Source organism: Lampetra fluviatilis, unplaced genomic scaffold (genome assembly GCF_964198595.1).
Source record: "Lampetra fluviatilis unplaced genomic scaffold, kcLamFluv1.1 SCAFFOLD_749, whole genome shotgun sequence".
Taxonomy (NCBI): Eukaryota; Metazoa; Chordata; class Hyperoartia; order Petromyzontiformes; family Petromyzontidae; genus Lampetra; species Lampetra fluviatilis.
The window spans coordinates 1-9,870 of NW_027621602.1; the positions used below are offsets into that span (position 1 = coordinate 1).

Below are 9,870 nucleotides of genomic sequence, written 5' to 3' on the forward strand. Positions count from 1 at the left end.
ACACACAGAGAGACACAGAGATACACACAGAGACACACACAGAGACACACACACAGAGACACACACAGAGAGAGACACACAGACAGACACACACAGATAGATACACACAGAGAGACACACAGACACACACAGAGGCACACACAGAGACACACACACAGAGACACACACAGAGAGAGACACACAGACAGACACACACAGATAGATACACACAGAGAGACACACAGACACACACAGAGGCACACAGACACACAGATAGATATACACAGAAAAATACACAAAGGTGGTGATGGTGGTGATGGTAGTAATAGTTGTAGTGATGGTGGTGGTGGTGATGATGGTGACGATGGTGATGATGGTAGTGATTTTAGTGATGGTGGTGATAGTGATGGTGGTGGTGATGGTGATGATGATGGTGGTGATGGTGGTGATGGTGGTGATGATGGTGATGATGATGGTGATGGTAGTGATGGTGGTGATAGTGATGTAGTGATGGTGGTGGTGGTGGTAGTGATGGTGATGATGATGGTGGTGATGGTGGTAGTGATGGTGATGATGATGGTGGTGATGGTAGTGATGGTGGTGATGGTGATGATGATGATGGTGGTGATGGTAGTGATGATGGTAGTAATGGTGGTGATGGTGGTGGTGATGGTGGTAGTGATGGTGATGGTGGTGATGGTGATGATGTTGATGGTAGTGATGGTGGTGATGGTAGTGATGATGGTAGTAATGGTGGTGATGGTGGTAGTGATGGTGGTAGTGATGGTGATGATGGTGATGATGGTGATGATGGTGGTGGTGATGGTGATGATGTTGATGGTAGTGATGGTAGTGATGGTGGACGTACGCGTTCAATAAATTCCTCTTCCAGCAGCTCTTGTTCCACCTGTGAGACACAGACACACCACTACTCATCACCCACTCACCCACCCACTCACCCACTCATCCACTCACCCACCTACACACCCACTCACTCACTCACTCACCCACTCACCCACTCACTCAATCACTCACTCACTCACCCACTCACTCACCCACTCACTCACCACACCCCACCCACTCACCCACCCACTCACCCACCCACTCACCCACCCACTCACCCACCCACTCACCCACTCACCCACCCACTCACCCACTCACCCACCCACTCACCCACCCACTCACTCACTCACTCACCCACCCACTCACCCACCCACTCATCCACCCACTCACCCACTCACCCACCCACTCACCCACCTACACACCCACTCACTCACCCACTCACCCACCCACCCACCCACTCACCTCACTCACCCACCCACCCACCCACCCACCCACCCACCCACTCACCCACCCACCCACCCACTCACTCACCCACCCACCCACCCACCCACTCACTCACCCACCCCACCCACCCCCACTCACCCACCACTCACCCACCCACCCACTCACTCACCACACTCACCCACACCACCCACCCACTCACCCACCCACCTACCCACTCACCCACCCACCCACACACCCACTCACCCACCCACCACCCACCCCCACCTACCCCCACCCACCCACTCCCCCACCCACCCACCACCCCACCCACTCACCCACCCACCCACTCACTCACCCACCCACTCACCCACTCACCTACCCACCACCCACCCACCCCACCACCACTCCCCCCCACTCACCCACCCACCCCACCCACCCACCCACTCACCCACTCACCCACCCACCCACCCCACCACCCACCCACCCACCACCCACTCACCCACCACTCACCCACCCACCTCACCCACCCACCCACCCACCCACCCCACTCACCACCCACTCACTCACCCACCCACTCACCCACCCACACACCCACTCATCACCCACCCACCCACCCACCCACTCACCCACCCACCCACCCCACACCCACCCACTCACCCACTCAGCCACCCACCCACCCACCTACTCACCCACTCACTCACCCACCCACTCACCCACCCACTCACCCACTCACTCACCCACCCACCCACCACTCACTCACCACCCACCCACTCACTCACTCACCTCACTCACCCCCCACCCACCCACCCACCCCCACCCACCCACCCACTCACCCACCCACTCACCCACTCACCCACCCACCCACCCACTCACTCACCCACCCACCCACTCACCCACTCACTCACTCACCCACCCACTCACCCACCCACTCCACCCACTCACTCACCCCACCCACTCACCCACCTACACACCCACTCATCACCCACTCACCCACCCACCCACTCACCCCACCCACCCACCCACACACCCACCCACTCACCCACTCAACCACCCACCCACCCACCTACTCACCCACTCACTCACCCACCCACTCACCCACCTACACACCCACTCACCCACCCACTCACCCACCCACTCACCCCACCACTCACTCACTCACCCACCCACCCACCCACCCACCCACTCACCACCACCACCCACCCACTCACCCACCACCCACCCACCCACTCACTCACCCACCCACCCACTCACCCACTCACTCACCTCACCCACCCACTCACCCACCTACACACCCACCCACTCACCCACCCACCCACACCCACTCACTCACCCACCCACCCACTCACCCACCCACCACTCACTCACCCACCCACCCACTCACCCACTCACTCACTCACTCACCCACCCACCCCACCCACCTACACACCCACCCACTCACTCACCCACCCACTCACCCACTCACTCACTCACCCACCCACCCACTCACTCACTCACCCACCCACCCACTCACCCACCCACTCACCCACTCACCCACTCACCCACTCACCCACCCACCCACCCACCCACTCACTCACTCACCCACCCACTCACCCACTCACCCACCCACCCACCCACTCACTCACCCACCCACCCACTCACCCACTCACCCACCCACTCACCAACCAACCCACCCACCCACCCACTCACTCACCCACCCACCTACTCACCCACCCACCCACTCAACCACCCCACCCACTCACCCACCCACCCACCCACTCACTCACTCACCCACCCACCCACTCACCCACCCACTCACCCACTCACCCACTCACCCACTCACCCACCCACCCACCCACTCACTCACTCACCCACCCACTCACCCACTCACCCACCCACCCACCCACTCATCCACTCACCCACTCCCCCCACCCACCCACCCACTCACCCACCGAGTCACCCACTCACCCACCCACTCACCAACCAACCCACCCACTCACCCGCCCACCCACCCGCCCACCCACTCACCCACCCACCCACTCAGCCACCCACCCACTCACCCACCCACTCACTCCCCCACTCACTCACCCACTCACCCACTCACTCACCCACTCACTCACCCACTCACCCACTCACCCACCCACCCACCCACTCACCCACCCACCCACTCACCCACCCACTCACCCACCCACTCACTCACTCACCCACTCACCCACCCACTCACCCACTCAGCCACCCACCCACTCACCCACCCACTCACCCACTCACCCACCCACTCACCAACCAACCCACCCACTCCCCCACCCACCCACCCACTCACCCACCCAGTCACCCACCCACTCACCAACCAACCCACCCACTCACCCGCCCACCCACCCACTCACCCGCCCACCCACCCACTCACCCCGCCCACCCACCCATTCACCCGCCCACCCGCACCACCCATTCACCCGCCCACCCACCCACCCATTCACCCGCCCACCCGCCCACCCATTCACCCGCCCACCCGCCCACCCATTCACCCGCCCACCCGCCCACCCATTCACCCGCCCACCCACCCACCCGCCCACCCACCCACCCGCCCACCCACCCACCGCCCACCCACTCACCCACCCACCCACTCACCCACTCACCCCACTCACCCACCTCAGCCCACCCACCCACTCACCCACCCACTCACTCACCCACTCACTCACCCACTCACTCACCCCCACTCACTCACCCACTCACTCACCCACTCACTCACCCACTCACCCACCCACCCACCCACCCACCCACCCACCCACCCACCCACCACCCACCCACCCACCCACTCACCACCACCCACTCACTCACTCACCCACTCACCCACTCACCCAACCACTCACCCACCCACTCACCTGTCTCTCAAACTCCTCCTCATTCTCCATCCACATGAAGTCAGCAAACGGATTCTCATCGGCCGCTGACGGACCCCCCGTGTACCCAGCCAGCGCATGGACCTCGTCAGCCCCAGGAGGCCCTGCCCATGGAAATTTCATAGCCACGGCCCCTCCACCCAATCAACCTACACACACAGACAATGTCACACAGACACACACACTCCCACCTACTCACTCACCTACTCACTCAGCCACTCACCTACTCACTCACTCACCTACTCACTCAGCCACTCACCTACTCACTCAGCTACTCACTCAGTTACTCACTCAGTTACTCACTCAGCCACTCACTCAGCTACTCACTCAGCCACTCACTCACTCACTCAGCTACTCACTCAGCCACTCACTCACTCACTCAGCCACTCACTCAGCCACTCACTCACTCACTCACTCAGCTACTCACTCAGCCACTCACTCACTCACTCAGCCACTCACTCAGCCACTCACTCACTCAGCCACTCACTCAGCCACTCACCCACTCACTCAGCCACTCACTCAGCCACTCACTCAGCCACTCACTCAGCCACTCACTCAGCCACTCACTCAGCCACTCACTCAGCTACTCACTCAGCCACTCACTCAGCCACTCACTCAGCTACTCACTCAGCCACTCACTCAGCTACTCACTCAGCCACTCACTCAGCTACTCACTCAGCCACTCACTCAGCTACTCACTCAGCCACTCACTCACTCAGCCACTCACTCAGCTACTCACTCACTCAGCTACTCACTCAGCTACTAACTCAGCCACTCTCTCACTCAGCCACTCACTCACTCAACCACTCGCTCAGCCACTCACTCAGCCACTCACTCACTCAGCCACTCGCTCACTCACTCACTTAGTCACTCAGCCACTCGCTCACTCACTTAGTCACTCACCTACTCACACACACACACACATACACAAAGACAAAGATGCCCCGTGTAGCCTTAACAGACTGAAGGGGCAAGTGCGGTTAGCGAGCACCTATGAAGGCCGGCACGGCGCACGAGGGGGTGGGTGGCCAGCACCACCACGCCCGGCCGCCTTTGTCTCCCCAATGTCACACAGACACACTCACACCTACTCACCTACTCACTCAGCCACTCACTCAGCCACTCACTCAGCCACTCACTTAGTCACTCACCTACTCACCCACTCACTCACTCAGCCACTCACTCACTCACTTAGTCACTCACCTACTCACCCACTCACTCACTCAGCCACTCACTCACTCACTTAGTCACTCACCTACTCACCCACTCACTCACTCAGCCACTCACTCACTCAGCCACTCACTCACTCAGCCACTCGCTCACTCATTCACTTAGTCACTCACCTACTCACTCACTCAGCCACTCGCTCACTCACTCACTTAGTCACTCACCTACTCACCCACTCACTCACTCAGCCACTCACTCACTCAGCCACTCACTCACTCAGCCACTCGCTCACTCACTCACTTAGTCACTCACCTACTCACTCACTCAGCCACTCGCTCACTCACTTAGTCACTCACCTACTCACCCACTCACCCACTCACTCACTCAGCCACTCACTCACTCAGCCACTCACTCACTCAGCCACTCGCTCACTCACTCACTTAGTCACTCACCTACTCACTTACTCAGCCACTCGCTCACTCACTTAGTCACTCACCTACTCACTCACCCACACACAAAGACAAAGATCCCCCGTGTAGCCTTGCCAGACTGTAGGGGCAAGTGCTGTTAGCGAGCACCTATGAAGGCCGGCACGGCACACGAGGGGGTGGGTGGCCAGCACCACGCCCGGCCGCCTTTGTCTCCCCAGTGGCGATGTTTACACATCGCACCAGGTACTCATTTGAGGCTGAGTCGACCTAGGGGAGGCCCAGGACCGGTTCAGATAATCGTCACTGAGTGGTGTTGGCCGTGAGCGGGAATCGAACCCGGGTCGTCGGGTTCATAGCGCAGCGTAGCGCTAACCACTACACCCACCGCTCCCCACACACAGGTACACACACACAGGTACAGCAGTAGTAGCAGTAGTAGCAGTAGTTGTAGCAGTAGTTGTAGCAGTAGTAGTAGTAGCAGTAGTAGTAGCAGTAGTAGTTGTAGCAGTAGTAGTAGTAGCAGTAGTTGTAGCAGTAGTAGTAGTATCAGTAGTTGTAGCAGTAGTAGTTGTAGCAGTAGTTGTAGCAGTAGTTGTAGCAGTAGTTGTAATAGTAGCAGTGGTAGTAGCAGTAGTAGCTGTAGTAGTAGCAGCAGTAGCAGCAGTAGTAGTAGCAGTAGTAGCAGCAGTAGTAGTAGCAGCAGTAGTAGCAGCAGTAGCAGTAGTAGCAGCAGTAGTAGTAGCAGCAGTAGTAGTAGTAGCAGCAGTAGTAGCAGTAGTAGCAGCAGCAGTAGTAGCAGCAGTAGTAGCAGCAGCAGTAGTAGCAGCAGTAGCAGTAGTAGCAGCAGCAGCAGTAGTAGTAGTAGCAGCAGTAGTAGCAGTAGTAGCAGCAGCAGTAGTAGCAGCAGTAGTAGCAGCAGCAGTAGTAGCAGTAGTAGTAGCAGTAATAACAGCAGCAGTAGTAGCAGCAGTAGCTGTAGTAGTAGCAGCAGCAGTAGTAGCAGCAGTAGTAGTAGCAGCAGTAGTAGTAGTAGCAGCAGTAGTAGCAGCAGTAGTAGCAGCAGCAGTAGTAGCAGTAGTAGTAGCAGTAATAACAGCAGCAGTAGTAGCAGCAGCAGTAGCAGCAGTAGTAGTAGCAGCAGTAGTAGCAGCAGTAGCAGTAGTAGCAGCAGTAGTAGTAGCAGCAGTAGTAGCAGTAGTAGCAGTAGTAGCAGCAGCAGTAGTAGCAGCAGTAGTAGCAGCAGCAGTAGTAGCAGCAGTAGCAGTAGTAGCAGCAGCAGCAGTAGTAGTAGTAGCAGCAGTAGTAGCAGTAGTAGCAGCAGCAGTAGTAGCAGCAGTAGTAGCAGCAGCAGTAGTAGCAGTAGTAGTAGCAGTAATAACAGCAGCAGTAGTAGCAGCAGTAGCTGTAGTAGTAGCAGCAGCAGTAGTAGCAGCAGTAGTAGTAGCAGCAGTAGTAGTAGTAGCAGCAGTAGTAGCAGCAGTAGTAGCAGCAGCAGTAGTAGCAGTAGTAGTAGCAGTAATAACAGCAGCAGTAGTAGCAGCAGCAGTAGCAGCAGCAGTAGTAGCAGTAGTAGCAGCAGTAATAACAGCAGCAGTAGTAGCAGCAGTAGCTGTAGTAGTAGCAGCAGCAGTAGCTGTAGTAGTAGCAGCATCAGTAGTAGCAGCAGCAGTAGTAGCAGCAGTAGTAGTAGCAGCAGTAGCTGTAACAGCAGCAGCAGCAGTATCAGCAGCAAAGGCACGCAAACCCCGACTGCGACCTCTACCCAAAGCGCCAGGGCCTTGCCGCGCGCTGCCGGCCGCGTCGCTCCCGAGGCGGCATCGAATCCAGGCAAGAGCCCAGGGCCCGGAAGGACATCCCCCTAGGCCCCAACACCAACATCACCGTCCCAGGGACCGCCGTTTTCGTTACCGATGCCGTCCCAAGCCGCGCCGCGTCCACCTCCTCTTCCTCGTCGTCCTCCGGGCGACGAAGGCTCCTCCACCACCGCGTCCACCACCTACTCATCAACCAACCTCGTTTCCTAGATTTTGCCGAGCGCCTCAAACGCTCTTCGTCCGCCTAGGCCGCGTCAAAACAAAGGTGACGTCACCCGCAGGGGTTTTGTTTTAGACTTCCTCTTCCGGAAGACGTCTTCCGGAAGATGCGTTGCGCAAGACCTCACCCACTAACCCACACACATTCACCCACTCACCCATTTACCCACTTGCTCAACCACCCACTCACCCACTCACCCACTCACTCACTCACCCATCCACTCACCCATTCACCCACCCACTCACTCACCCACTCACCCACTCACTCACCCATCCACTCACCTATTCACTCACCCACCCACTCACCCATTCACTCACTCACTCACTCACCCATCCACTCACCTATTCACTCACCCACCCACCCACTAACCCACACACATTCACCCACTCACCCATTTACCCACTTGCTCAACCACCCACTCACCCACTCACCCACTCACTCACTCACCCATCCACTCACCTATTCACTCACCCACCCACCCACTAACCCACACACATTCACCCACTCACCCATTTACCCACTTGCTCAACCATCCACTCACCCATTCACTCACTCACTCACTCACCCATCCACTCACCTATTCACTCACCCACCCACCCACTAACCCACACACATTCACCCACTCACCCATTTACCCACTTGCTCAACCATCCACTCACCCATTCACTCACTCACTCACCCACCCACTCACCCATTCACCCACCCACTCACTCACCCACTCACCCACTCACCCACCCATTCACCCACTTACTCACTCATCCACTCACCTATTCACTCACCCACTCACCCACCCATTCACCCACCCACTCACCCACCCACTCACCCACTTACTCACTCACCCACTCACCTATTCACTCACCCACCCACTCACCCACTTACCCACTCACTCACTCACCCACTCACCACTTACTCACTCACCCACTCACTCACCCATTCACTCACCCACTCACTCACCCACCCACCGATTCACTCACCCACTCATTCACTCACCCACCCACTCACCCACCCACTCACCCACCAACTCACCCACCCACTCAACAATTCACTCACCCACTCACCCACCCAATCACCCACTCACCAACCCATTCACTCACCCACCCACTCACTCACCCACTCACCCATTCACTCACCCACCCACTCACCCACTCCCCCAATCACCCATTCACTCATTCACTCACTCACCAATTCACTCCCCCACTTACTCACTCACCCACTCACCCATTTACTCACCCACTTACTCACCCACTCACCCACCCACTCACCCACCCACTCACCCATTCACCCACTCACCCACCCACTCACCCACTCACCCACCCACTCACCCATTCACCCACTCACCCATCCACTGACCCATTCACCCACCGACTGACCCACTCACTCACCCACTGACCCACTCACCCACCCACTCACCCATTCACTCACCCACCCACTCACCCACTCACCCACCAACTCACCCACCCACTCACCAATTCACTCACCCACTCACCCACCCAATCACCCACTCACCCACCCATTCACTCACCCACCCACTCACTCACCCACTCACCCATTCACTCACCCACCCACTCACCCACTCCCCCAATCACCCATTCACTCATTCACTCACTCACCAATTCACTCCCCCACTTACTCACTCACCCACTCACCCATTTACTCACCCACTTACTCACCCACTCACCCACCCACTCACCCACCCACTCACCCATTCACCCACTCACCCACCCACTCACCCACTCACCCACCCACTCACCCATTCACCCACTCACCCACCCACAGACCCATTCACCCACCCACTGACCCACTCACTCACCCACTGACCCACTCACCCACCCACTCACCCATTCACTCACCCACCCACTCACCCACTCACCCACCAACTCACCCACCCACTCACCAATTCACTCACCCACTCACCCACCCAATCACCCACTCACCCACCCATTCACTCACCCACTCACTCACTCACCCATTCACTCACCCACTCACCCACCCACTCCCCCAATCACCCATTCACTCATTCACTCACTCACCAATTCACTCCTCCACTTACTCACTCACCCACTCACCCATTTACTCACCCACTTACTCACCCACTCACCCACCCACTCACCCATTCACCC

General features: G+C 57.7%; 1 long non-coding RNA gene across 1 annotated transcript; it reads right to left on the reverse strand.

The window, feature by feature from the left end:
- Nucleotides 1-760: 760 nt before the first annotated feature.
- Nucleotides 761-7,811, reverse strand: LOC144955467 (uncharacterized). The gene is made up of 3 exons (XR_013641686.1): nucleotides 7,625-7,811; nucleotides 4,101-4,267; nucleotides 761-886 (listed from the first exon to the last, which is right to left on the reverse strand). It is a non-coding gene; the product is annotated as an uncharacterized LOC144955467 (long non-coding RNA).
- Nucleotides 7,812-9,870: the final 2,059 nt, after the last annotated feature.